At 42.5% G+C, this 24,847-nt stretch overlaps 1 protein-coding gene across 3 annotated transcripts in view; it reads right to left on the bottom strand.

Annotated features, from left to right (window-relative positions):
• LOC147016046 (cingulin-like protein 1) overlaps nucleotides 1-20,142 on the bottom strand; it is an 89,461-nt gene extending 69,319 nt beyond the window's left edge. The window contains exon 1 of one of the 3 annotated variants that reach the window (XM_085848723.1): nucleotides 20,015-20,142. The gene's annotated coding sequence lies outside the window, so the exon portion shown is untranslated. The remainder of the gene's footprint in view (nucleotides 1-20,014) is intronic. The other 2 variants (XM_085848724.1, XM_085848725.1) reach the window with 2 other exon arrangements.
• Nucleotides 20,143-24,847: the final 4,705 nt, after the last annotated feature.

Below are 24,847 nucleotides of genomic sequence, written 5' to 3' on the forward strand. Positions count from 1 at the left end.
AGAATCACATAAAAAATTCTAGTAGTCGCATCCGAATCCAAATCTTCACCAAAATCTAATCAGTTCGCCCTTGTCACACACCAAAGCCATCCACAAAATTTCATCCGGATCTGTCCACAACTTATTGAGATATCCTATACACAGACAAACAAAGAAAGACAGACAGACAGGGGTGAAGACAACCTCCTTCACCTTCGGTTGTGAAGGTACAAAGTAGAACGGCACCCAGTAGAGCACATATCTCTGCCAAGCTGAACAGTTTACATTTTGTATCCCACCAAAAGGCTGGATCTGCATCCCGATCTTAAGCAAAATCCAATCAGCTTCTTCTGGTTCCCGACCCAACTCATCCACCTCGTTTTGTCATAATCCATCCACAACTGTTTGAAATATCCTGCAATATATAATTTTTCGCCCTTTCTCTCAATAGTGTGGAATCACGGGGGAGGGAGGGAGGGGGGGAGGGTGAAATTAAAACAAATAAATAAATAAACCTAGTATCTGGATCGGATAGTCACCAAAATCTCATCAATTTGCCCTCATCACACAACCAACATGTCCACCAAGGTTCGCTCAAATCCGTCCACGTTTTGAGATATCCTGCTCAAAGACAAAAAAAACCAAGACAGACAAACACAGCGGTGAAAACATAACGTCCCTCCACCTTCTGCGGCAGAGGTAAATACAGTATACGTAAACAATGCACGTTATACAATACGGTCGCAAAGCACAATAGGTCGACAGCAAAATATTGCGCACATCTTTTCATCAATAGAAAAAGAACCTTCTTTTCTTCAATCAATTCAATAGAACCGTCTGTCAAGAGCTGTAAATGAAGCAATGAATAGAAATGAGTATTCACTCACTGTATGAGTTATAGAAGCAATCTTTCCAAGCAGGTAATGGCAAATGTGCCACCAGGGATGGAGAAAATAAATTAAAAAAAAAAAAATCAACATTTACAATAAATTTGGAATGTCACACCGGGTACCAAGTAACATAAACGACAATATGTACAAAAGGCATCAAAATGAGGCTAAAAGATATTTCATCATTACAAGTCACTGGTTTGGACATAATTATGCACTCATCAGACAACTGAAAAGTAAAAATAAAAATAAAAATAAAAATAAAAATGGTGAAGTCGATTTGACATTCGGTTCTAATAGATTAGAAACCTAGTCCACACAAAAGCTGATTTTGTTTTTTTTGTTAATGACAGAGTAACCTTTGCAAGTTCCAAAGGATATAAAGATTCCCTGAAACGTCATTTCTAGTATAGCACGGCATTCCGATAATAATGTTGAAACGATCAGGAAGGATCATTGGATCGACATGACAGAGGATCCAATTTTTGCTTGCATGGACTGAAAAATGAACTCAATAGTTTGGGAAGATAAGAACCCACAGATGATCAAATTACATATTTATTGTTCTTTCAAAAAGGTTACAGCAAGGCAATGCGGGCCAAGCATCAAATTCAAATCTTCAAAGTTAATGCTGATGACAGGTAAGAGAAAAGGCCATGGGTGTTCCATGACTGCAAAAGTCCACATTCCTCTGGAGGTTACGTTAAATATTTGGAGGATGAAACGATCTTGTCGAACACCTTAAAAGGTGCATCTTTATGCCGAAAAAAAAAAAAATTCAAATATGTCTGAATTAAATAAAGTAACCTCCCACCCCCCCCCCAAAAAAAAACTGTCCCCCTTCCTGGTTTTTCTAACCACCTACACTTTTATTTCTGTTCTACTTTAATCTACTTTTCTCCCTTTTGTGGAACCATCTTCCCAAGGCTGTTTAATCTCTGAATCTTTCTCTTCAGGGCCTCAAGTTTCTGGTGTAGCACCACATTCGCTTCCAAGTCCACAAGTCTGGGTTTGAATCTCAGCCCCGTGACAAATTATCATCCTGGGATCTCGTAGGCAAGGTGAGGCATCAATGTTCATTCCGTCACTCAGATTGACGTTAAACTGGGCATCCTGTCTGCCGGCATTAGTTCGTGGAAGTTAAAGATCCCACGGTATCCTTTGTGAAGAGTAGGTGAGCTATCACCAGCAACTTGAACAAATTCTAAATTTCTGATAAAACCTACAAGGGAGATTACATCAGTGGCACGGCCGTGCTCCCAGCAATGATGCAACCACCGCAGGCTGCAAATGAAATTAATGAATCTCATGCCACCTCCAATCAGAACCCCTCCCCTCACCCAAATCTTTTTCCTATAATTAACCCTACCTGTGAAAGGGGTCACCTACACAAGTACCATGGGAAGGCCCTGCATAGTTAATTTCTCTATTTTGTTTGAGTTTAATTGATACAAGGTGTTCCGACGTGGCCTGAAAGTCATCATACACATCCATCCATCCATTCCATTGGGACCATACTCTGTGCAGAGCGTTGGTGCTGCCTCAGCAATCTCCTTCGCTATTGGACACAGTCCTGGACAGGTCGCCACTCCGACACAGTACTGTCTTGCATGATATTTCAAAAAAAAGGTAATGGGCCCGATATGTTCTCGTGGATCAGGCATTACGTGGGCGGAGGTATGCGCTCTACCGAGTGCCCTTCTAGTTTGAACATGAATCGGACCATGAATAGAAAGAAAAGACTTGTTTTACCGGACCTTGGCTCTGAAATTCATCCTGATCACACGTGCGTGGAGAGAGGTGCGATTGTATTTTTACTGTCAGCCTGCATGGCAGCCAACCAAAATTGAAAATAATTCCAAACAAGCCGGGAGGCGACGATGGTTCGCGGGCATTATTGAACAATGCCATAATAGGTACAATTGAGATGGTGGAAGCTTTTGAGGAAGCCTTACCGTAAAAACCTATCTCTTCCGTCAAAATTGACCAAATCAAATCGGATTTTTTATATGTTGTACTTATGGACATTACGCACAGCTTCTAGGAAATGAAATTGTGAGAAAACAATAAATAAATAAATAAATAAATAAAAAGTTCAAGTGGGTGTGGCTCCGCCCACAAGGGGCGTGGGATGCCCCTCATACAAAAAGACACAACTAGACCATGATATCTAGCTTGTGTCCAAGTTTCATCAACATCGCATCAAACGTCACGGGGCTATGCTCTGGAAAGAGTCACAAACAGACAGACAGACACACAGACACAACTAAAATAGTGGTCACTGCTGGCGCCCACGAACCTACAGTAACCCTAATGTTCTTAAAAATGTTAAAAAGGACAAACCACAGGCATGAAGAACTAATGTGATGCATTCGATGAGATGATATAATAGGCACGGCAGAGAAATTATGGTTGAAAAAACAACCCAGAATTAATTTATACGACTTTTTACAATCTTCATCTTTTTCAATTTAATTATACACTTGAGCACTGTAGAACACAAATTACCCGTCATAATACCTCAACAACATCCAGTTTTGCAGTGCAGTCCTTCAATTTAAAGGTTCAACGGGGTGGTGTACAAGGCTGGACAGGATTTGAACCAGGATTACTTCAATAGCACTAAACTTCTGGATGGTTTTTATTGTTTGTTAATGATCGTTAAAATCATTATTTAATCATAATTGAAGTGCAGTACTGTGTATACCTGAACACTGCGCGGGATATCGTGTTCTACGAACTCTAATTGTTTGTGTGCTCCTTCTGTGTATTGTAATATATTTTTCTATTGCTTTAACGAGTATTACTAAAAATGATTTTGTGTGCTCATTCCATGTCCGTCACCATTTATTCTAAAGGGTTCCTGCTGCTGTACCATTGGAACTGCCATATTAAATCTCCGGTCCTGCTTCTTCTTCCATCCCAGAAAGACAGACTTTTAAAACCGGCACTTCTATGACGAAACGAACACTAATTTTTGTTCCAAATACATTATTAGCTTTCCAACGGTACCATTTTTATAATCCCACAATAGTAGGAACCCTTTCATAGAATAAAGAGTGACAGACACACGGACGGACGCTTCTCCTGTTAGTAATAGGAAGACGCCTCCCATCCATCCCCGAAAACTCAAGTCCTGGATGCCAAATGACGGTCACACTTGTACATCTTGGGCATTCCCACGAAACCTGTGTCACCTTTAATCATGCAGCTTCAGGCCTGATAACTATTACAAAAGGTGTCCAGAAAAGGATGCAAAAATATGACTACAACTTTACATTTCCACATGATCTTCTACAGCAAAAGATAATGAGAGCCAGTATCTCTCAAATTTTATTTTTCCATGGTTTTCAATAAACCATTCAATTAATGCCAGTTATCCTCAGAATTACTTGATAACGTTAAAGTTAAGATAATTCACCAAGTTCAGGAGGGAAAAAAAAAAATTGTTGCCAAAAGTGGGAGAAAGCATTTCATGTCGACACTCAATTGTTGTATCAATTTCAGATTTACAAAATCCATGGTCCCCTTATAAAATTAATTTACCCTTTGAACCCGAGCAGCCGTTTTACCGGTGCATCATGGGTGATTAAGTTTGTGGTCAAGTTTCATCGAAATTGCGTGTAGCTTCAGAGAAGAGAGCAAATACCTATTTTAGGGGGTGTGGAGGTGGGAATCAACCCCCCCCCACCCCCAAAGTAGACCCCCTTAATGAGATCAACACACCTTTATAAGGAGTCAGATATGAAACTTGTGGCCAAGTTTCAACAAAATCGTGTGTTTGGTTCAAGCGATAATGACTGAAGTGTTTACGGACTGAAACACTCACTGACTGAGTTTATTTGTGTCGGCATAAAAGTTTTTTTACTTATCATGGATTTTACATCCGTATCAGCTGCAATCTTTTCTCGGTTTAGGAAAACCGTGTGGTTCTGCACCCAAAGTCTGGAGGTGTTGTTTATTATTATTTTTACACCAGGATCAAGCAATCACACCAAAACAAGCCTTGAACATGGATGCCAATGAGTACGAATTTGAATGCAGCAGTAACGGCATCAGTCTCGATTAGCTTTGTCTTAATAATGGAAGCAAAGACCTCGAAAATAGCCTGTGTTTCTGGTCCAGATAAGTTCTGTCCCGTGGAGACTAAGCATAATGTGTCGACTTAAAGTCAAGGTACCATGAATGCCGCCCCATAGCTCAAAGGTCATACCGTTCAGTACACCTGCATATTGAAGCTTCCCATTGTAATGCCAATGTTCTTATAAGAAGGGTAACTTATGGATTAGCGTGAAAGTACTTTGACTTGAATCTAGTAGGCTTCAAGTAATTGCACTATCGGCACACATATATTGATGAAATCAAACACAATGTACTTTCGTAAAAGGAGGAATTTTTTTTTTTACTTTGTAAGAATGCAAAAAAGCAGGATTTTCAAGACAGTCCAGAGTGTTTGGAGCAATGAGAATGTGAATAATTTCCAAACGAGTCAGAGAAACAGCCTCCAGGAGATGAACCGACATGACAGGTGAATGGCATTGTGCCAAGAACTGATAAAGGGGATTCAGTGATGAGCATGCAGAAGGGGAAAGAAAATGATAATCATAAAGGTGATCCAATGTAACGACCAACTACCACAACATTAAGATACACGCACGCACACACTGGATTTAAAAACGATGTGTAGGTTCTGCAAGACAGAAACAGAAAGTATGGGTCACCTGCTTTTGGGACGAAATAAAACTATCAGAACAACTTTACACACAACGGCAAATCAAAGTATGAAAAGTGATTCATTGGCATATCTGCAAAAAAAAATTCAACATCCAGTTACACAAAACTCACGGAAACACGAACCAAGGGCAATCTCTGAAAATAAAGACGTCATGCACGCGTAAGACCTGATGATCTCATAGAGCATGAACATAGAAAACAACACCTTGCGACTGGACATCGTTCTCAGGAACAAAAATGAAAAACACAGCACTGCTGATCGAGATATCAGTACCCATTAATTTTGGATTAAATGAAGCAGAAGTCAAGTAAATGACCAAATACCAGGACCTCAAAAATGAGATCAAAAGACCTTGGAAGCTGAAGACCGTCAAAAATTGCACCATCAGTGATCATTGGAGCGACAGGAATAATAAAGAAGAACCTCAATGAGATTTTGAAATCCATTCCCGAGAATATTACCACAAACAAATTGCAATTGGAGGCAGTCTGGGGTTCAGTGAAGATCCTGAAAAGAGCCCTTGGAACAAAACTCTGAGAACAACAAAATTGAACAGCTTGGTCCATGAGCCGTGAAATCTCACCGAAGAGGTGGATACTTTGAGTCCTGGAAGGACTTTATTCTATCTCTTCCAACAGGCAAATGGAGATAACAACCGACACACACACACACACACACACACACACACACACACACACACACACACACACACACACACACACACACACACACACACACACACACACACACACACACAGAAGTGTTCAATTTTGTCTGAACCTCGACATTCCCCAATGCTGGGAGTGCAAGCAACAAATTTGATTAGTCGAGATGGCGTAAATTATTGTTGCGGATATGGCTCCTTGGGCTTAATAAAATGTTTATTATAGTCGAGTTATTCCAATATTAAGTGTTTAGATTAAGAGTAAAGTAATTAAATGTTATGGTAGATATGGGTCGCTAAGTTGTACAGCAAGAGACGTGAAACCCACCCCAGTGTATCTAAAACTTGAATGCATCCCGCTTGACTTTTATTTCATGTTCTTTACTTTGTTTGGCTGATCAATGTGCTTCAAAAAGGGGTCACTGGGTTATAAGCCTTGAGTTTAGGTGGGAAGAGATCAAACAGGCCCTCATACTAAAGAAACAGATTCAGCCTCGTACAGGAGTAGGCTCCGCCTCCGGTCGAGGCTCAGACCAACAGCAAGCGAGCGAAGAGGGGCAAATTGCATCATGGTTTCAGGTGGGGGGCAGAGGCCATAAAGGCATGTGCAGTGGATGGGTGTGAGATGTTCAGAGAGAAAAGAGGAGAACTTTATGCACTCATCGAATCAGGCTGGTCTCTGCCAAGCTGCGAGAGGAGCCAAACCCTGCCTTTCCCTGCCAGCATCACACCCCTCCCACCAGAGCGTGTCCCTCCTCCTGCTTGCCGCTTCAGAGCTGGATCGCAGGGCCGGATATTACCACAATACTCCTCAAACACCACGGGAATGAGCCTAGCGGACCCTGTTGTTTGTGTTGCAAATCCCCTGTCTGTAGTCACGCGTGTCTGAGGTTAAGGACAAGGATAAGTAAGGACTCGTTACTGTTGATGATCCGCTCCGTGGAGCATGTATTCTGATTAGCGGTTATTTACGGGGATTTTATGATTTACGATTACTGTTTGTATAATACGCGCCTTTTTACACAACTCAATACAATTGTTGAACTTGACTTGGCCTCGACTCATCTTGCTTGCTCACGTTGTTGCCTATGGCGGCTCGAGGGGAATCTGCTCAAGATAGAAAGTGGCACGGTCATGAACCACGAAATAACCAGTGACACAGGAGAACGTTGATTGCTCGGGCAGATAAAAAAAAAAAGATCGGTCCCGTGTCAGTCCCGGCACGTCACTCACCCAGAACAGAGATTCCAAGAACAGAGAGAGTAACATGACGTTAGGCATGAGGATCCAGCTGGGAATCTCTGCAGTGGGGTACATACGTTGTTGCTAAGTGACTCACCGAGTTTGGACCGGAGTTATCCAGACCAATCAGTGCACAGTCACAATATTGTCCAAGTGCTGCTAAACTGGATGTTTTTGGACGTGCCAACAAGGCGATTTGTGTTCTCCAGTGCTCAAGTATACAATTCAATGGAAATAAAGTTTTAAGGTTATGGAAAAAAAGAAATGTATACATTTTTGAACTTTACCACCATTGATGCACAGTCTTTTACACCACCTTATTTAGCATGTTAAATTAGTTATTTGTGCCCGTTTGTGTCATTTATGACATCCATAATAACAGTACGCTTCCTGATTGGAATGATTTTGAATCCTGTTTGACTGGCAGATGGACAAACATAAAAAAACAAACAATTATCCTACTCCTCTATGCACATGAGCGATCAGGACAATATCCTGTACAATTTGCCAATTTCAGAGTCAAAGTACTGCAAAACTGCAGGTTCTTGTTCCGATTCATGTTCCAGTATTGTAAATGTAAAATTCAAATGAAATCGAGTAGTTCCTTGATCGAAGACTGGCGTCTGTAGACAGAGTGAACGATTGCTCAACCCAGTTCAGCACCTCTCGCACATCAACATGAGACAATGGACAAATGCAAATCATACATGGATTTGAACTTTAGTTCCAAGCGTCATGAGCCATTGGTTCAGATGGGAATGCTGCACAGGCAAATCCATTTGCATTTGAATGGAAAGGAGCAATCTACATTTTCCATGTAAATCATGGGGCTGCCTTGCATTCCTGTGGGAAATGGGGATGTGGAGTGGGGGGGGGTCCAAATTGATATATCTTTTTAAAACAACAAAGAGAAAAGCAAAACAAACGTATGGGACATATGCGAGTGACATGCCGTTGCTGTGTATGTATTAGTCATTGAGTACCCCCACAAATTCAAGAGAAATCTCATGCTACAAGCATAAACGTTTGTCTTTATTACAGATATCGAGGCAGATGAAATAACGAAACGACAAAGGATGAAAGGGTAATACAGAGACTTGTGGATGCATGGCAAATAGGCAAGGGAGGGGTAGGCGATCAGCTGCAGTAGGAAAGAGAGCAGGGATAGTCGGTATGGAAGAAAATAAGGAGAAAGTGGGCGGCACTCTTGAAAGACTGACGGGAAGAATTTGAGACAGAGTGAGTGGGTTCCACATACAAGATAAGGGATGAAGGAAAGGAGTCTAGCATTCAGCTTGGAAATGGGGAGGACAACCAGGTGTGGGATTCTGGAAGAACGCGTGCAACACGAGTGGAATGAAGCTTTTGAACAAATTCTTCAAGCAAAAAAAAAACAAAACAAAAAAAACCCCCAAAAACCAATTAATATTTTGAAAAGTGAGAAATAGCCCTTGAACCAAACAACATTTTCATCATCGGTATCAGTCAGAGGGAAAAGGGCTAATTGTGATTTTTAGTAAGGCGAGGGTCCCTAAAGATGGAGAATGTGTGATAGTGTGTAGCTCTGTGTTCTCCGTTTCATCACCCCACATATAACCGTACCCTTAATGTCGGCGGTGGACAATTTTTTTCACCCAAAATGTTTTGGGTCATTGTCAGTTTATAATGAAGAAAAAAAAAAAGGTATTCAAGTATTTTCACCAAAGCTTTGTATCGTGTTGGCAAGGATATTAGATTCCTCATATAAGGTTATAAAATTATGCACCGTGATAAATATAAATGGTCACAATGAACTTTCAAATGGGACAGAAATAAGTGCCCAAAATAAAGTTGTTTTTTTCAATCATGTAGTTTTACATTTAATTATTCAAAACCATCATGCACCCAAATAGCATCATTCATCATTAATTAATTTGTCCCAGGTGCCCTTTCCCAACATGTTGATACCATTTGCAATCAAATCTGACATATGTTGACATGTACAGTATGTGCCCCATTTTATACACTGACCCTCAAATTACGATTCTTGCCAATTTTGTGACTTAAATTGGAATGCGATGCTCTTGGCAATATCGATTCAAAATTACATTAAATGTTTGGTTAACGAATGACTATGTGGATTAGTTAGCTACCATATGATATACAAAGTTGGAAATTTGCAACCCCAATATTGTGCTACATTGGTGCTGTGACCAGGATATTTCCAGACTTACAATCAATTTGTGTGTGTATATATATATATATATATATATATATATATATATATATATATATATATATATATATATATATATATATATATATATATATATATATATATATAGATATATATACACACACACAGTCATGCGCTGCTTAACGACGTTCTGGGCAACGAGGGATCGCATATACGACGGATCTGCCAGCTATGAATTAAAAAAAAAAAAAAAAAAAAAAACTGAAAAATTTATATCGCCGTGATGTCGGCTCGTATAAAAATAGCACATACAATTGTGTACACTGTACAGTACAAAATACTGCATAATGATAATAAACGACAGTGTGGCCCTGTTATAATGTGATCGTTGAGGTCCATAAAATCAAATGTCATCGCGAAAAAAACAGGATCGTGCTAAATCGGGATTCAAGGAAATCGGCTTTCAAACTGAACCAATGTTTCCACATTTACCTTCTAGCAAGTAAATTACCTTTGAATTGAAGAATTCCGCAAATAAATCGTTGTTGTTAGTCGAAATTAAAACACAAATTTATTTTAGTGAAGCTTTTTATGTTGTTAAAACAATCGCACTGTTCCGAAAATATATCACATAATTGACAGGTGCTAGTTTCTTCATTTGTAAATTATAAAATCGATGCAATGATTACATATTTATAAAATCCAAACGCTAATTATTCACCTTTCTATAAAATCGATGCGAGAGGAGATTGTAAGCTGCTGCTAACAACACCGATGGCCATCATGAACAGCACAAAGGTAAATCTAACGTGTCTTCCGTCTCTCTTGGATGTGTGTTACAATTGCCGACAGTATTCAGTACAGTAACATGCTGTACAGGTTTGTATCCGAGGAGCAATAGGCTATACCATATAGCCTCGGTGTCTAGGTTTGTGTAAGTACGATGTTCGAAAATGAAAACGAAAAAAAAATGATGTTCGCACAACGACGACGTTTCTCACAACGTAACCCCGTCGTTAAGTGGAGCATGACTGTGTGTATATATATATATATATATATATATATATATATATATATATATATATATATATATATATATATATATATATATATATATATATATATATATATATGAATATATATCCACACTGTGTAAATAACTTGCACTTATGCTTATTATTTTATTAATTTGTGACAGGGAACCATGTTTTAACAAGAAATAAACTGGCCTCCAAAGCCAGTCTCCGACTGGGCATCCTCTGTCGTGCAGTCCTTCCTTGGCCCACCTGAGCTCATGACTACACACAAAGCTTTCATCCACAGCCTGATGGAGTACTGCTCTCCCCTCTGGTCTGGTGCTCCTGCCTCTCACCTTTCTCAGCTTCATGCTGTGGAAACCGAGGCATTTAGGATCATTGGTATCTCCCGCTGTGAAGCTGAGTCTTTGGTTTGGGTCTCTCACTCTTTCACCGCAGGCAGGTCGCGGTTTTTCTGTCTTCTACTGTCTCCACTCCGGCCTCGCCTCCCCCCCCAATTCTGTCTGCGATATGTTCCCCCCGTATTTCCGCAAGGTGCTCAAGGTCCGCCAGTAACCCCCTTCTGGTAAAAGCACCAACATCAAGAATAACTGCTGACCTTCACTTTCATTCATCTTTTTCCCCACCTTTGGAACAAACTCCCACACTCTTCAATCCCACTCTTTCCTCCAGGTCTTCAAAACAGCTGTTCACCACCATCTTTTATCTTCCCCCATCCAAATCCATGTTCTTTTCTACCCCCCCCCCCCATTAATCCTACCCAAACCCACCTCCTTCAAATTCCCTGATTTCCTTCCTGAAAGTCCCTGTAATGTTCATCTTGTTTACCCCGTGTACCCCGCCCCATCCCTCTCAAGTCTATTCCCCAATGTTTTGTCCTTCCCTCTCCTGCCCTTCTTGTTGTATGTTGTGTGTGTTAGCTGTCATACGAGCCTCGACATTGTATACAAAAAAACCCAAGTAAATCATACACAAACTCCTTTTGGATGAAATTATATATATATATATATATATATATATATATATATATATATATATATATAAATTTTTTTCAAGAGAGTGGAATCATGGATAAATACTGCATTTACATGATTTACTGCAGGAGCATCGATTGTATGGTTATACATGTATATGTAAAAGTGACGTTTGTTCTGATTTCAGTTCTTGTATATGTCCAGTAATGCGCAGTGCCTTCAGAAAGTTTCACATCCCATGAGATTTTTCACATTTTGTTTTGTTACAGCCTGAATTCTAAATGGATTAAATTTCAAAACAATTTTTGTCACCGATAAACACAAAATGCCCCATAATGCCAAATTTTTACAAATGACTTAAAAATTAAAAGTTGAAATGTCTTGTGTCAATAAGTATTCAACCCCCTGAGTCAATACTTTGAAGAAGTGCCTTTGGCAGTGATTAGAGATTTGAGTCCTCTTGGCTGTGTATGCATCAGCCAGCTTTGCACATCTGGGTTTTGGGATTTTCTCCTATTCTTCCTTGCAGATGTGTTCAAGATCTGTCAAGTTGGATGGGGGCATCGGTGAACAGCAATCTTCAAGTCTTTCCACAGATTCTCAATGGAATTAAAGTCTGGGCTTTGTCTTGGTCACTCAAGGACTTTCACGTTCTTGTTCTGAAGCCATTCCAGTGTTGCTTTGGCTGTATGCTTCGGGTCATTGTCCTGTTGGAATGTAAATCTTCACCAAAGTCTAAGGTATTTTGCACTCTGAAGCAGGTTCTCCTCAAGGATTTGCCTCTTTTTGGATCCATTCATCGTTCCCTCTATCCTTAAAAGTCCCCAAACCCCTGCCACTGAAAAGCATCCCCATAGCATGATGCTGCCACCACCATGCTTCATGGTAGGGATGGTGTTAGATGGGTGATGAGCTGTGCTCGGTTTCTGCCAGATGTAGCGCTTTATATTCAGGCCAAAGAGTTCAATTTTCGTCTAATCAGAGCACAGAATCTTTTGCCTCATGCTCTCAGGGTCTTTCTTGTGCTTTTCTGCAAACTCCAGGTGTGCTGTCATGTGCCTTTTTGTGAGGAGTGGCTTCCATCTGGCCACTCTCCCATAAAGCCTAGATTTGTGAAGTGTTGAAAAGATTGTTGTCCTTCCAGGAGGTTCTCCCATCTCAGCCAAGGAACTCTGTAGTTGTCAGAGTGGTCATTGGGTTCTTAGTCACATCCCGAACCATGGTCCTTCTTGGCCAGTTGCTCAGTTTGGTCAGACAGCCAGCTCCAGAAAGAGTCTGGGTAGTTCCATATTCTTTCCATTTCCTAATGATGGAGCTCACTGTGCTCTTGGAAACTTTCAACATTCTTGAAATTGTTTTATACCCTTCCCCAGATCTTTGCCTCCTCACAATTCTATCTCGGAGTTCTATGGACAGTTCCTTGGACTTCATGGTGGAGTTTCTGCTCTGACATACACTGTCAACTGTGGGACCTTGTATAGAAAGGTGTGTTTCTTTGTAAATCATGTCCAATCAATTGAATTGGCCACAGGTAGACTCCAATCAAGTTATAGAGACATCTCAAGGACGATCAAAGGAAATTGGATGCACCTGAACTCAATTTGGAGTGTCACAGAAAGGGGTTGAATACTTATTGACAAGATATTTCTGCTTTTCATTTTTAATTAATTTGTAAACATTTCTAAAAACACGTTTCCACTTTCTCATTTTGGGGTATTTTGTGTCGATCGGTGACAAAACATTTAAGTTTAATCCATTTTAAATTCAGGCTGTAACACAACAAAATGGGGCAAAAGTCAAGGGGTGTGAATCCTTTCTGAAGACACCACCGTATCTGTTCAACACCATACATGAATAGACACAAGTCAAGGTGTGCAAGTCACTGCAAGTCACAGCAGTTCTTGTGAACTCAAAATATAAATCATATATTTAACATGTGTAGAACACAAGTCATGCAAATTTTTCCAGATATATTTGAAGGAATGGCTCAGATGTCATCGCCACACGGCTCACCTTCGGCAGAACTGTCATCACTCTCGACAGATGTTTGCCGATTGTCATGGGTACTGAGTCTGGCCATGCATACACACCACCTAGGAAGCTTGCAGATTTTGGGACAAGCCAGTAGCTCCAGCACAGACTGAGCTGTGGGTTGTCTGTCCATCCAGTCCACTGCCAGCTGTACTGAGCTGTGGGCTGTCTGTCCATCTAGTCTACTGCCAGCTGTACATGTCCATTCTGCGTCTCCCAGCACCAGCCTCTCCCAATGGGGCTAGGTTCCTCTGGGTTCTTCTTCAGACTCCTCTTCCAGAGGGCAGTTTGATAGTCGGCTCATTGTGCATGCTTGCGTAAACATTCTTTGTAAAGCGGCAGTTGGTGACTCTCTATCTCGCCTTTTTTTTTTTGGCACAGAATAAGTGATCTGTCAAATCATTCACTTTTGTTGCCTCCATACACGAGGCACATCAATCTCTCCAACTTATCCATCAGCTCATCACTAAAATCTCATTTCTTTCCCAAACGGACAAAGGTGTTTTGCATCTCGTGGTTGGTACTGATTATTTTGAGTGCACTCAGTTTCCCTTTGCCTGCAAATGTGCTGACTGTTACATTCTGCACAGGCATTCATGCCAATGAGACCGACAATGACGATACATTTTGGGTGAAAAATCTAGCAACCAGAGACCTTAGTGGTAGGGTTGTGTATGGGGTTAGAAAAAAAAAAAAGAGAAGGCAAAAAGCTTCACTTCTGTCACATTTTCCATCTCAAAGGATACGAGCCTTGCTAAAATATAAAATAAATAAATAAACAATCACAATTAACCTTGCTCCATCTGACTCATACCGACAAATACCATTGGCTAATAGCCTAAAAAAAGGCAAATGCTTCTTTCTTTAAGCATGTATACAAAAACATTGCATTCCAAAATGTTTCAACATAAAACTAGAACAGCACTCGGTGGAGCACGTACCTCCATCAGGCTGAACAGTTTAAGATTTGTATCCTACCGATAGGCTGGATCTGAAACCAGAACTAAACCAAAATCGAATCGGCTTGTTCTTGTCACCGACCCAACTCATCCACATCGTTGTGTCATAATCCACCCCCGTTTTGAAAAATCGTGCTACACATCGTTTGTGGCCCCATCTCCCAATTGTGAAGAATCACTTAAGAAATTCTCTATTCCGGATCTTGACCAAAATCGAATCAATTCGTCGTGTCCCACACCCAATATGTCCACCAAGCTTTGTCTGAATCCGTCCATAACTTTTAAGATATCCCGCTGACATACAGACGTATGAAAACGCAACCTCCGGCCACCTTCAGTATACATTTGTTGGTAAGAGCTATAAAAACCAGACTAGCGGCAATTGCCAAACAGGTTTTAATGACCTTGCCAGCCCACAGCAGCATCAACCATAAGGGGTTGTTTGGGAGTAAACAAATGGGTAAGAGAAACCCTTTTGCTGTAACAATTACTGCACCAAGAAACCAACAGGAATTTAAAAGGAAAGGATAAAATACCATTCCAAGGTTCAAATATCCTCCACCTGTATTTTGATTTTGATGTGCCATACTCTTTACAGAACGTCAGTGCTGCCGAAGCAGTTTCTTGGCAAGGTTTAGACTGGGTTGTTATTGCCATTGCTTTCCCAGCGTTGTTTGTCCATTCTCTTTCCTTTTAAATGCTGAGCTGGAAGCAAGGAAGCAGCACATACCATTTAAAAGTCTTTGGTATGACTCTGCCAAGGTTTGAACCATGGATTTCCCAGACGCAGACTGGACGTTGTAACCATTACAACACAGTTTAGTTTCAACAGCAAAACCAGCTACCAGTATGAGAAACCATCTACTGAGAGGGTGGGGTAGGGTCAATAATTTCGGTTATTTAAAGCAGGTGGTTGCAATTTGAACAACCCAGCGGTCACTGAAATAGAATTTAATCATCAGCTCTCCTCTCGGGTCAATTTAAGGTTGACGGTAAACAAAAGACCTGACAAGGCATTAAAACAATAACGAGCTATGAACATGGAACATGCACAATCTTGGTGTTTCGAAATGCCTTCCTTGTTGAACTTTGTGGTGCCTGCGATTACATCTGTCACCTTTGAATGTCGGAACCCACACAAACTGGTTCTGGGATTCGCGTGCGGAATGGAATTAACTGCGGTACAGAATCCAGACGTCGTAAAGGCCGAGACCATCAAATTGAAAATAAATGATCACGCCACTACATATATAAATGATCACGCAGCAAAATAACACATGAAACCTCAAATATAAAGAGCAATTAAACAAACAAGTTGGACAAACTGGATGAGTGAGGGTTGGAACTCTAAATCTTTACAACTGGCATACTTTGATAATTCTAAGAGACAATACTATTATTAAACCTTTCATCACATTCCTCATATTCAATTTCCCCACCCCCCCCCCCCTCCCCTCGCTTTTAAATGTTGCTCAACACCATTTTGACAACTGTAAAATAAATAAATTAGGAAATAAAACAAGCGAAGATTGTGAGAATATGTCAATTTTTACCCCACGCATGCAAACAGAAAAGCGAGGTTAAGCAACTGGTTCACTTTCTCTGACTGTCTGTCTGCAAACATCAGCTTACGACCAAGGAACAAGTTTATTTAAATTGAATGTTACATTTTGAACGCAAATCAGAAAATGAACCTGTAGTTTAACAGTGCTTTGGGGCTCTGAATGTTGTCCCCATCGCAAGTGCGCAGAGAGGAGTGAGATAATTATTTTACTCTGTCTGCCTGTCTGGCAGTCAAACAAAATTGAAAAGCGTTCCAAACAGGAAACTTACTGGTTTTGAGGACACAGATAACAGGCACGAAGGACGAATGTGCAGTGTTAAATAAGGTGGTGTGAAAGACGCTGCATCAACGGCGGTAAGCTTCCATAATCTCCTTTTTCGACAACCTTCAATTTTTATTTATTTCAATTGAATTATATACTTCGACAATCGAGGAACACAAATCACCTTCTTGACACTTTCAAAAACTTTTTGTTTATCAGTACGTTGGAAAAAAATGTTACGGCATTTTACGTCATCACGACCAATCAAATTTTCCATTCGCATCCCCCGCCCACGTCCTTTTTTCTAAAGACTGCGTGGAGCAAGGTGTTCTATGAACTCCCTAGTTTTTCAACTTATCCAAGTTAATCGTTTCCTTTGCACTCGAGTGTTATCAACTTCAATGGCCAAAAAATATTATTTAAAAAAAAAAAAAACATAAAAACAACAGTAAGGATAGGTGATAAAAGCACCAGAGGCGGGGTTTTTGTTTCCATGTGAAGGAACATTTTAACGCCAGTCATCTGAAGGCACAAAAACAAGATTGTGTGGACGTGCATAACTCATCTCGTCAGGCCTGATGAGATCTCAGAAGTAACACAAGATCACCCTTGGGCTGTTGAGTCGGAGTTCTGTCCCTGCAGGTATCGGGTCTCATTCCAATTTGTTTGTTTTCTATACAAGAATGAGACTCATGGAAAGGTGAGGGACTGAGTGTAAAAAGACACCAAACTGACAGTGGGACAGCAGTTAAGACACAATAAGCAAGGAAACAAACAAACGGGAACGATAAATAAATAAACCAAGACAGGCAGAGCCAGAGACTAACCGACAAACAAGTGAGGGGATTGGCTTAGGTATTATTAAAGGAGGTGGAAAAGATTGCAGGTAGGGATGGAAGGATGACACAAGATGGAAGTGCACCACTTCTTCAAGATCTGGAGGGAATAATGGAATTGAATGAAGAGTCTCGGGAAGGTCAGGTATGGGAGCATGCGCCAGAGCAGCGAATCGCTGCGTCCACTTTCCGCCGGTACTCCAGGGGCCTCCGTCTGGCCATCCCCCAGGAAGATGTCTGGCCCATCCCCATCTCCTTGAGATGCTGATCAACCTACTGCAACCAAGAGGTACGTGGTCGGCCCACTGGCCTCCTCCACTCCCGAGACTCCCTCTCTGAGAGAATCTGGTGAGCAGGATCAGTGTCAGGAAAACGAGCCAATGTCCATACAGCCACAGCTGACACTCACGGACTATGCAGGTAACAAATCTCATCTGAGTCTCTCTCAGCAACCGCTCGTTGGACACAAAATCCGAGCAGCAATAGCCAAGGATTCTCCGAAGAGACCTGGTACCAAAGGAATTAAGGACGTTATAAAGGACACAAGGTGGTTCTCGGGAAGGCGGTTACATAAATGGAAAAAAAAGAGGAACAAAGAAGGTGTGCAGTAACTGCATTTTGGAAGTTTACATGGGAGAGGGCTACCGGAAGAACATGTGCATCCTGGAGATTCTGGGTAGAGAGAACGACAGAGAACAAGACCAAAGTATAGGTAGTTTAAAATGTTTTTTTTTTCCAATTGGGTGGTCACTCAACTATCTGCGATGCGATAGAAACAGGCCTTGTGCTTCGGCCTCATTGCAAGAGATTCCAAAAAATGGTGAGAAGCTTCCATGACATTCCATATGTTGTTGTGGTGCCATCCCACAAGGCAGAGCAGTATCTGGTGGGTGAGCTTCGGACAAAGACCTTGTCAACGGAGTATTTCTAATTTCTTGAGGAATTACTTCAACGATGGAGGATGCCCAGACTGCTGCAGACTTGGGGCCAGTTTTGCGATCAGGTGGGCTGAGAGGTTCAATAAATAACCTCTTCCAATTCCAAGAGGTGGATGTGGTGAGTCAGAGAGGTTTATAAATAAATGTAGTCATCCATATAGCTCATCAACAACAAAAAAGGTGAAAACAAAGTGTGTCGTATGGAGCAAGAGTGAATGGAACAGGATGAGCACCGACAGGTCCTAGATAATTAACAGCACAATTGGAGGTGGAGACAAATGACAAAATGAACACAAAATCACCAACAACTACAATGGCACTCGGTAAAGCGCATACCTCCGCCAGGTTGAACAGTTTACGTTTTGTATCTCGACGATAGGACAGATCTGGATCTAGACCTGAACCAAAAATAGGACCGTCTGACCTGAACCTCACCTGGATCAGGGGCAACAGTCACTCAACCGGTGTCACTTTGTCACTTAGCCCTGTGAAGAATCACTTAATAATTCTCGTATCTGGATCCGGATTCGAATCCTCACCAAAATCGAATCAATTCGTCCTTGCCACCCACCCAACCTGTCCACCAAGTTTAGTCCGAATCCATCCACAACCCTTTGAAATATCCAGTTCACAAACAAACACTGACAAACAGGGGTCAAAACAACCTTCATCTATCTACCTTCAGCGGCGCAGTTAACAACGAGGAAGTTGATGTTAAAAACTAATGAAGAGTAAATAATAAAAACCATTCAGCTTAGCTTGTTAGCATGAACACCACAACTACTTGCGCTATTGCAACTTAATATAACACGATTAACATTATTTTACTTTATTTGTGAACAAACCAGCGGAAAGGGACAGAAATGCCAGGTACGTGCTCAAGGCAGGCAGGGGATGCCGAGCCAGGTACGCGCTCAAGGCAGGCAGGGGATGCCGAGCCAGGTACGCGCTCAAGGCAGGCAGGGGATGCCGAGCCAGGTACGCGCTCAAGGCAGGCAGGGGATGCCGAGCCAGGTACGTGCTCAAGGCAAGCAGGGGATGCCGAGCCAGGTACGCGCTCAAGGCAAGCAGGGGATGCCGAGCCAGGTACGCGCTCAAGGCAAGCAGGGGATGCCGAGCCAGGTACGCGCTCAAGGCAAGCAGGGGATGCTGAGCCAGGTACGCGCTCAAGGCAAGCAGGGGATGCTGAGCCAGGTACGCGCTCAAGGCAAGCAGGGGATGCCGAGCCAGGTACGCGCTCAAGGCAAGCAGGGGATGCTGAGCCAGGTACGCGCTCAAGGCAAGCAGGGGATGCCGAGCCAGGTACGCGCTCAAGGCAAGCAGGGGATGCCGAGCCAGGTACGCGCGCTTTTCGTGTAAAGCTGCCGCGTCAGCTTCACACACACGTGGATGACGGATCAACAAAAACCCATCAATCGTTAACCATGAGCCGGTGAAGAAATGCCGAGTTGGCGCAAATGGCACAGTAAACGTGAGTTTGTTTATCCAACGAAACCGGACGAGTGTCCGCGGAGCCGAGACGAGTGTGCGACTCAATCCGCAGTGCCGGGAGAGGTGTGTGACCAGGACAGCGAAGACCATTCAGATAAAGTGTTAACGTAACCAAAGCGGGATCAGCGCCGACACGGAGCTCGGATACCCGTTGAGTACCAAGCTAGCTGTCCGTGCGCAGCGTGCACGTCCTGTCCGTGCTGAACTCGGGTACACGGACACGTACACACACCTACCGTATTCACGGTTCCCAGGAAAGCGCGTGGAAGCGACCGCAGCGTTAGGTCAATAAACGATGGTTTGCGCTTCTTTCCCCTCCCCTTTCTCCTCCAATTCTTATTAACGATCTTCTTCCTCCTCCTTCTCCCCCTCACCTCCTCTTCTTCTTCTTCCCAAAAATCGCAGTGCCTTCCCCTCTTTCTCCGCCCAGAGTCTGCAGAGCTGCTTCTGCCGCTGCACCAGCTGCCGCCGCCCCCTTCCGTGAATCACAAACCCCACCCCGCACGGAAACTCCCAAAAATTATACTGAGCATCTATTTTACGTCTACATGACGTCATAACCCGAAATTTAATATCTTTAACGTGACCGGCATGCGTGACGTAAATGAGTGCATTCAACGTCGATCAGAGCACTCAACACCCGACGACGAAGTGCCAAAGAGCACCGATAATCACGACGAGCCGTTCAAAAAGTTCAACGAACCACACACGGACAATCCAGTCCAAGGTTCGTCTGCGCTGTATTTTAAATTTTCAAATATATATGGTGGAATTGTCAGAAAAGGTTCTTCTTGCTAATTAAATTTATATTTGTGAATAAATTTTTTTTTAATGTGGACGTCTTCGATTATTGTGGGTGTCGAGTTTTGAACGGCCCAGGAAGCCTCCCATTCGATGTGCGTGAACAAACGAGCGAGGAGTTTGAGCGCAAAGCCACGCTCACACACGTCACCTGAGTTGGCATCGTGGAACAGGGTTTGAAAACTGGGAAGGGCGGGGCTTGAAAACGGGGAGGGGCGGGGTCAGGATGTGAAAACGGGGAGGGGCGGGGTCAGGATGTGAAAACGGGGAGGGCGGAGCTTGAAAACGGGGAGGGGCGGGGTCAGGATGTGAAAACGGGGAGGGGCGGAGCTTGAAAACGGGGAGGGGCGGGGTCAGGATGTGAAAACGGGGAGGGGCAGGATGTGAAAGCGGGGAGGGGCGGGGGCAGGATGTGAAAACGGGGAGGGGCGGGGGCAGGATGTGAAAACGGGGAGGGGCGGGGGCAGGATGTGAAAACGGGGAGGGGCGGGGGAGGTTGATTGGGAGAAACACAGAAACGCCTCCACATTTACCTTGAAATCTCATTTACCGATGTAACATAAACGGAGTCCGAGTACCTCCAAAATCGCTTTCCATTGTATGTGGAACATCACGGTTTCAATGGATGGTGAGACCATCGTGGTGTCACGAGTGTGAGAGGGTCCACAAGGAGCTGAACAAGGATGGAGAGATCTTGAGCAGAAAGTGATTAGCAAAGCGGGCTCGCCATGTAATCAAACACGTGATTCAACACGACAAAAGCTCTTGTCCATTTAGTCCACTTCGCGATTTCCATGAGAAAAACACGAAGGTCTACTTTGGACCCTTTTTCACCTCACGTTGAGCACTGATTGTTATGGACTCTCTTTTGGACTTTGTTTGTTTCGGACCCATTTGAGGAACGTGTGGACCTTGTTTGTTGGGGAACGTGTGGACCTTGTTTGTTGGGGAACGTGTGGACCTTGTTTGTTCGGGAACGTGTGGACCTTGTTTGTTCGGGAACGTGTGGACCTTGTTTGTTCGGGAACGTGTGGACCTTGTTTGTTCGGGAACATGTGGACCTTGTTTGTTCGGGAACGTGTGGACCTTGTTTGTTCGGGAACGTGTGGACCTTGTTTGTTGGGGAACGTGTGGACCTTGTTTGTTGGGGAACGTGTGGACCTTGTTTGTTGGGGAACGTGTGGACCTTGTTTGTTGGGGAACGTGTGGACCTTGTTTGTTGGGGAACGTGTGGACCTTGTTTGTTGGGGAACGTGTGGACCTTGTTTGTTGGGGAACATGTGGACCTTGTTTGTTTTGGACCGATTTTAGGATATTTGTTCAATCGTGATGGAGAGTTATGGAGGTTGGGGTGTTTGTTCAATCGTGATGGAGAGTTATGGAGGTTGGGGTGTATGTTCAAACGTTATGGAGGTTGGGGTGTATGTTCAAACGTTATGGGAGTTGGGGTGTTTGTTCAAACATTACGGAGAGTTATGGAGGTTGGGGTGTTTGTTCAAACGTTATGGAGAGTTATGGAGGTTGGGGTGTATGTTCAAACGTTATGGGAGTTAGGGTGTATGTTCAAACATGATGGGGTGTTTGTTCTATTGTGATGGGGAGTTCTGTGGGGTAGGGTGTATGTTCAAACATGATGGAGAGTTATGGGGGTTGGGGTGTTTGTTCTATTGTGATGGAGAGCTATGGAGGTTTCCCGGTGTGTGCCCTGGTTTAGAATAGGTACACTGTATCCCTTCGTGTCATAAGAGGCAACTAATGGGTTGGTGGCAGGAAGGTCATCCGGCCATAAAAACATTTCCTCAAAAAGGGAACCATAATAGAAGATTGTTCTGGGACCTGCAAAGCAAACCCCCACTCTTGCAGGGAAAAATGGCCTTAAAATGTTTCTGTGTTTGTGTGTGGACCTATTTTAGGATGTGTGCTTTGTTTGTTTGGGACCAATTTTAGGTTATCTTGTTTGTTTAGGACCTATTTTAGGACCTTGTGGTCTTTGTTTGTTTCGAACATATTTTAGGATGTGGACATTGTTTGTTTTGGAGCTATTTTAAGATGTGGACAGGATGTGGGATTTGTTTGTTTAGAACCTATTTTAGGACCTTGTGGTCTTTGTTTATTTAGTACCTATTTTAGGATGTGGACCCTGTTTGTTTTGGACATATTTTAGGATGTGGATGTTTGTTTTGGACCTATTTAGGACCGTGTGGACCTTGTTTATGCTTGGCGTTGGCTTAATGGTTCTGGTGGTGGGCTTGGGATCTTAAGGTCCTGAGTTCAAATCCTGCTTTGCCATTGAATTATTACCAGGTGGGGTTGATTCAGCCTGCCATCCTTTCCGAGGTCAGCAAAATGAATACCAGCTTACTGAGATGATTGAGCCATTTGAGTATCCTTCGTTTGAGTGTCGACCCATCCAGGATTGTGCTCAAAAGCCTATACTAGGAGACTGCTTTGGCAGCACCAACGCTCTGTCGAGAATATGGTCCAGATGAATGGATGGATGGGATCTTGTTTGTTTTGGACCTATTTTAGGACCTCATTGTGTTTGTTTGTTTTGGACTTATTTTAGAACCTTGTTTGTTTTGGATCTATTTTAAGACCTCGTGGTCTTTGTTTATGACCTACTTTAGGAGCTTGTAGTCTTTTTCTGTTTATGACCTATTTTAGGAGCTTGTGGACCTCGTTTGTTTTGGGCTTATTTTTGTCGCTTGTGGTCTTTGTTTTGGACCTATTTTAAGATGTGGACTTTGTTTAGGACCTATTTTAGGACTTTGTTTGCTTTGGACCTATTTTAGGATGTGGACCCTGTTTGGTTTAGACATATTTTAGGATGTGGACCCTGTTTAGTTTGGACTTATTTTAGGATGTGGATGTCATTTGTTTTAGACTTATTTTCGGACCTTGTTTCGTGCCCTGTTTACAGTGGGGGAGGGAGCGTCAAGTTCTCCTCTTTTGCATTGTTTCAGGCAATAAGTTGGACCTTGTTTGGGACCTTCTTGGTCCTTGTTTGGGACCTTCTTGGTCGGCGTATTGGTTTGCGCTGTATTTGTTTTGTTGTTTTACCAGCTCCCAGGTGATGGGTTAATGCTATATGCTTTCAAAACGAGAAATATTGACAAGATATACAAAGAAAAAGACTAACAATGAGCTCGACATAATTCCTTCCTACACAATGGGAATATTGTGCTTGAGAAGCATGCTAAATATGGGCAAAGGTGTATGAAAACACAAATACTGTTGTACAGTAATATGACATGTTTATGGCGAGGGAATCGTGGCATCCTAACAATCCGGTCGGACATGTTTGAAGGGTGCTTTGAGAGTTGGTGAATGGAAATGCCTTTACAGATCAGACAGTAGTTATGTTGCCGAAGGGTATGCTTCATGCTTTGGAGATGGAATGTGATGATTTCGTCCCTGTAGTGGATGGAGCATTTAATGCGATCCTAGGAACTTTGGTATGACAAGCTCGACTGGTTATGCTTAGCCAGCCTTTGGATTTGTTTGTGACATCATTCATTATTAAAAATAACTGCTTGTAATTATTGTTTAGGTGCATATTAAAAAAAATGAAGGCACCATCAATGAGCAGAGCTGCCTAGTAGATAATGCCCATGTCTGACGTTTCGACCACCGAGTGGTCATGATCTGAGACTTGAAGACCATTCGGCGATTGAAGCATCAAATCTGATCCTTGCCAACTGGGCGTTTAAAGTAGTTGGTGTAATGCCTTCATTCTTGATCAGGTCATTGCATTCACTCGGAAATCTTTGCTAGTGAGAGGTTTTTTTGTTTGTTTGTTTTCAAGGTCGAGGATCATGGAGGAACTAGAGCATACAGCGGATGAAGACATAACGTACAGAACAAAAGGAACAGCAGAAAGAGAGAAAGGAAAACATACCAACAACAGGATTTGAATTTCAACTTTCTTTGACGATCATCCACCATTCATGCTGATTTGATTTGGGACTTGTTCTGCAACTTGTTGTGGGACCCCCATCCCACCCCCTCCTCAGTAGGAAAAGCACATTTCCTCAATGTAAGTGTTCTTCAGTGTCCACAGCTTCCTTTATCGTTTCTCAAGTCCGAGTACATGTGACTCCTTCAAAACTTGGCAGCCACGAGGTTTCAAAATCGATTCAAAGTGTGACAACAAAGCTTTGAGGATGTTATCTTTCACCAAATTACCCATCAGCCTACAGTAGTATCTCTGCCCATATATCTTCACTTTTTGTGCACAATCTCTTAATCACATCATTCCGTGTTCCAAA

The sequence above is a fragment of the Eptatretus burgeri genome, chromosome 12 (genome assembly GCF_056783735.1).
Source record: "Eptatretus burgeri isolate ZD-2024b chromosome 12, Ebu_testis_v1, whole genome shotgun sequence".
NCBI lineage: Eukaryota > Metazoa > Chordata > Myxini > Myxiniformes > Myxinidae > Eptatretus > Eptatretus burgeri.